Source organism: Silurus meridionalis, chromosome 7 (genome assembly GCF_014805685.1).
Source record: "Silurus meridionalis isolate SWU-2019-XX chromosome 7, ASM1480568v1, whole genome shotgun sequence".
Lineage (NCBI taxonomy): Eukaryota > Metazoa > Chordata > Actinopteri > Siluriformes > Siluridae > Silurus > Silurus meridionalis.
Genome location: NC_060890.1, coordinates 14,028,618 through 14,034,846, shown reverse-complemented (window position 1 = coordinate 14,034,846; position 6,229 = coordinate 14,028,618).

The window sequence follows — 6,229 nt, the reverse complement described above, 5'->3', positions numbered from 1 at the left end:
TAGTTATAAATATTTTAAAGTAAAGTGTAATTGTTTAATGAATAAGAATGTGACTTAATGACTAATGACTTAAATGCAAAACTATGACATGACCACCAGACAAACAAATTCTTTGTTTGCAGGGTAAAGAAAATGTGTGGAGAAACTGTGCAGCTGTTGGATGATCACTAAAGGGCAGAGAGTACCTGTTTGTAGTTTTGTAGGCCTGAGTATCGAGTGATAATGCTTTAGCATCATTAATGATTAGCTAGTTAGACATTTCTTGGTTGAAGACGGGCTGAAAATCAACACCCATCCCTAGAAGTTCTAGAAGTCCTAGTTCTAGAAGACTCTTTCTTTAAGATGTAGTTAGGAAGAAGTCAGCAACATATAAGAAGCTTATGATCTTTATGAAGAGCAATGTTCCATCACATACATCAAGCAACACCACTGTTTGACTAGCCAGCAAAGGCATCAAAGATGACAGAATGATGACTTGGCCCCCTTTCCTCACCTGACTTAAATCCGATTGAGAACTTCTGGGCCATTCTTAAGCATGAGATTTACAATAAGGGAAGGCAATTCACCTCTTTGAACAGCATTTGGGATGCTGTAAAGGCTACCTCAGCTCAGCTAAAACTGATGGTAAACAGATTAAGGCACTGGCAGATTCATTGAATTGAAAAGAAGGCATTGAAAGGTATTGCTATTGAAAAGAAGGCTGGATATAATCATCACTGGACGTCCTAAATAGTCCAAATGTTTTTGTACATTATTATATTTCTATTAAGTTGGATATTGTTAAATAATACCTTTTTGAGTAATAAGACTGATGAATGAACAAGAAATAAAAAAATAATAATTATGTGAAATAGATTTGTCTAACAATTGTGTGTAGTAAGGGTTTTCTAATAACTGTATAATAACTGCTCTTGAGATATGGTGTTTTAAAAGGAAAGTGATCTGAAATAAACACAGTGAGTAATAACTGTCAGAGATCAACTGACTCATAAAGCTTTGGAGTCAGTATCCTGGGGCTACATTGAAGACCCTGTAGCACCTTGAATTGAAAGTATTTAAAATAATTATTTTAGGAGCCAAAAGGCGGTGCCAGAAGCACACACACACACACACACACACACACACACACACACACACACACACACACACAAATTAGGAAATATCACAGCAGAGATATGTTTGCCAATCTTCAAGCCTTTGAGCTGTTGTGTCACATCTTATTCTATCCCTATTAAAAACAGTTATGCCTTCACCTTGAATAAACTTTAAAGTATCCACTTGTTTCTTGTTTCTTATCTATCAGGGTGGCATGCTTAGTTTTCCTGTTTCTAATCTGTTTTTACTAAATACATTAATACATGTTTCGTAATTTGCAAACAAGAATCTTGCCACTGCTTTTGTTGTGTTCCTCAGTGATCAGTTCTTTTTTAAATAAATTACCTGTTAATCTTGGCTCACATTATGTGGCATCATTTCAGTTTGAACTGATGATATCCAGGTTTGTAAGGTAAATAAGTACATAGTCCTCCACATTCATAACATTGTCTGTTTGAATACCACCCATTCACCATTTAAAACTTGACAGGGTCAATGTGGTTGGGGCGAGGGTAGCCTGAGTGATGACTGACAAATTATTGCCATCCTTTGTGCTGACAGAGGACTCTTAAATGGGGTCTGATAAAATGACAAGCTCTGTAGTCAGGTTTCTTAATATGTGGCCAAATAGCATGCATTTGTGGGTCTTCATGGTTAAGTGCCTATTATAGATTTTTAGTTTACCTGTATGAATCTGCAGTGTCTAAAGCAGAAATTTAACTGCTGTGATTCTAACACCCTTTTGTTAAGCATGTACAAGACATTATTTCCTTGTGGATTAAATGTACCCTTATTGCAAAATGTTGGTGGCAAGTTTAATTACCTAGTGATTATAGAATTATATCGCAAACTCGCAAAATTTAAAAAAATTCTAGAAAGGACCCCCCCCCCCCCTCTCTCTTTATCTCTCCCCCTTTCTCTCATTTTTGATGTAATAGCTACATCCACTGTCTTTTAATATACTTGAAAAGCCTGCTGTTTTGTGGGTTGATTTGACCCAAGAATGGCCTCACATTAAATAGAACCAAAGCTTACCAATGCAGTAAAAAATGCTCATGGAAAACATATATTCATAGCATATTCTCAAAGATTACTGGACATCTATAATATATTTTCCCTTAACTGAATGTTCAGCTTGGTCTGCCAGAGTGACAGGACTGTGAAAAGAAAATGAAACAAGAAACTATAAATGAATAAATTTTTATTTGATAAGATAATAATGCATTAGAAGTAGCACCTTTTAAAACGGTAATTATTGTAATTTGTAAGGTCAAAAAAAATTGGGTATATTTTAGGGCAAAGAGCTCTTATGCAGACTTTAGTTATTGGTTAATGCCAAGCTGGCTCGAGGATACAAACCGCCTGCTATGTGGGATACATTTCAGCAGTCAAGAATCTTGCTGTGCAACTTAGGACTATTGAAGACAATTACATAAGTGAGTGTGAATTCAGCCAACAGACTGAAAAGAATTCAAATTAGCTTGTCACAAGCTGACATAAACAAATTAAAGTAAAATTGCTTTCACTGTTATGCCATAGAGGTGATTTATTTTGCTGGCATGATGTTTGGCTAACATTGGTGTTACTGCAAATCACTAAAAATGTATTTTGGAACGATCTTCTGTATGCTATAATGAAAAATTGTTGAGTACTTTGTTTAGGATGACAGTATGTCATCCACAGGACATAGGGCCTTTTTGGTACAGATGAAAATTTTGCAACTGATATGGCCTACATGGTCATCAGGCACCAAACCAACTGAACACCTGTTGGATTGGAATATTAGACAGAACTGTGCATAACCATTATTCAAACACCAAATGAAGAAATATATTTTTGAAGAATGATGGTCAACCAATGACTACAGTTCCAGAAACATGTAAAATCTGTGCCAGGGAGCATAGAAACTGTTCTGGTAGTAGCCCAACACCCAAGCCCAAGTTCAAAACTGCCATATTAAAATATGGCAAGATATGTTAAAGGTAATCAAACCTATTTTCACCAAATGGGGAACCTTTTAGACAAAGCAGTCACTAGAGTCACTCAAAAGTACTCACTCAAATGTAACATAGACCAACTCCTTGGCTACATACCAGAGCCAGCCCAGCTGAATCTCTTGTGATTGGAAAGATTAGAACCACCAGTGCTCTGGAAACTATTTGGCCTAGATTTATCAACAAGAAAAGAATAAAAAAAAGGAAGTATGGCAAAAGAATGCAGCTGGAAAGAGAAAACAGGTTTACAACGTCATAGGGTAAGGCACTTATGAGTCTGTATCTGGGTGATGCTTTATTTACCAAGAAAGTGTTTGAGAAAGCCTGGGTTATTATTGCATTGATCTTTGAGAAAGTGTCAACCCAATGTCCTGCCTAATTAAAATGCATTAACGAGCCTGCCGCAAGGCAACTTTATAACTGTTAAGCAGTTGAACCGTCTACTCCTTACAAGTTTGTAAGCAACTTCTCCACAATTATGAATATTGACACAGACACATGGCCTTGCTTTCCTTTTATTGTCTCTCTTAGCTGCTCATAGTCATAGCTCAACCTCTGTCTCTGCTCATGCTAATAACTCAGTCACTGTTCGTTTTTGATGCTGTCTTCCTCTTTAATTATCTAGCTTCCTTCATGTCTAATCCTTTGTCTTAGTTCTTCATTCTGATCCATTTGTTTTAGCCACTGACTTTCTGTGTTGCTTAAGTTTATGGAACCTTCAGTGTTAATTTTAAGTTATTTAATCAGCCAATCATGTAAAATGCATGTAAAGCAACATGCGTAAAATATATAATGCATAAAATCATGCATATATGGGCTGGCATCTTCAGGTATTGTTCACATCAACTGTCTGACTTTTTTCTGCAGTAAGCAGCAGACTTTTATGGTCAGAAAAGCCTTGCTGATGAGAGAGTACAATGGAGAATGGCTTTCGAAACTCAGATAACCACTCTGTACAATTGTAGAGCGTGAAAAAGCATGTCATAATGAACATACTGAACCTTGAAGCAGGTTATAACAGCAGAAAACTACTTACGGTTCCATTCTGTCAGCCAATAACAGAAAGTAGAGTTTGCAGTAGACACAGTTTTACCAAAACTAAATAGCTGAAGATAGGAAAAAACATAGCTTGGTCTGACAAATCCCCATTTTTGCTGAGGCACACAGTTTTTTGAGAATTTGTTGCCTGTCCCTAGGACCACTTAGTTTTTGTTTAAATGCCACAGTGAATTTAAGTATTGTTATTGACCTTGTGCACCCCTTTAAGGTCACAATTTACAGATCTTCCAGCATGATAATGCCCCATGTAACAAAGCATTAGTCGATCTCTTTGTGGTTTCATGAACCTGAATGTGTTCCACTATCTACGTAAGCAAGGATTTGTTAAAAAGCCTGGTTTCCAACAAAACATAACATAAATAGACTGGATTGCTAACCCAGACATAATAATGGCCAAGTAATGACCAAAATAAAACTGTCACACTACAGTATTTGGGGCACCAGAAAATGACAAGAGAGATTTGTTTTTCTATCTGACTCTATGATATAAGAAATATGACTTTGTAAGTATTGTTTAATATTTTACTTTACTATAGTATTTATAATAGGCTGCCAAGGATCTCTGACCTTGGATGAAAACAACCCAAGAGATTGCTACCTTTTCATAACAACTCTAAATGATAAAAGCTGTGTATGAAAAAAAAATGGATATCTAGACATAGAATTGAAAAAAGGTATCACACAAATGTTTTATGTTAAGCAAAATGAAACGAATAATTAAGATAAAGTTTTCAGTAAGAATTTTGGAACTCATATAGCCCAATTACTTTCTAATGGATGATCCCTCATAAAAAACATATTTTTGCACTAAAAATATAAATAAATAAATACAAACAGTTTGCAGTTTTTATTGACAGAGAATAATATATAACAATAAAAAGTTTCTACAGATCCAAGACAATGGCACAGAACTGTAAATGACTGAGGTAATGAGAAATGTGTCATACCGCCCATATTCATGGTCAGCGCTTAGGGACTATATGCCAGTCTGGAAGCAATTAAGTGAAAGTGAGCTTTGTGAATTCTTTGCAGGTCAGCTTAAGGAAGAAGACAGGAAAGATATTTCTGCTTGTTATGGAACTTAATACATTTAAACCAGTAAAGAACAGACATAATTCATTTCAATAATGCCTTAAATGGAAATAAACGTCAATGGGAGCAAGGCTCCTAGAAAATATTGCCCATGATAAGCCATACCCATGAGGTGGCTTTACTGAAAGTGGAATTATGCAAAACCAGAAATAAGAACTGGAATATTAGTACACAAGAGAGGTAGACCATGAACACTCTCTAAAGCAACAAAAAACAGGATTTTTTTTGTCTGCCATGTACAGAAACTTGAATATCCACAAACACATACACATTCGCACCCAGACACACAAACACACGATTGACACAGTAGTCAGAGGTCTGTGGACAATAAAGAGCACAGGAGCACTTTTATTAAATCTTTACACATCTTTATTTTCTCAGCACATTTCTTAATATCCACTTTTCTGGAAAATATATTTTTAATGCCAAAAACAAATTTCATATTATAAGCATTTCTCTTACAAAGGCTAGATGCCCTCAAAGACAGGGGGACCACATAACCTGGGTCAGCTCACCTAAATTAATAGATTTATTTAAAAAATGGCAAACAGACAAGTCATTGTGCCTAGTTCAAGAAATCACAGTGACTAAGTCTCTGAAGTCTCATGACATCTATATAAATTTCTCTGTAACACTGAACTTGACCCAAGATCGTGCTTCATGCAAACTCTCTTTTTTTGTTCTGTACAACATGTTCTTTCTTAACTAGTTTACACACATTTCCCATAAACGATAATGTGATGATTAAAATTATAGCTTGATGTAATGGGTCAAAATACTCATTTACACAAATCAGACTCCTCTAATGTTGCGGAAATTAAAATGAATTAAAACAAATACTTTATTGATCTCTTTCTTGCACAAGATTGCAAAAAAATGATCTCACACCTGGGTTCATTAAAAGGACGACAATTTGGAGGGCATATAACTTTTGGAAACCTGCTTGTTCAGTACAAGTTAAACATCTGTAATGCATTTTAGTGAGCTAT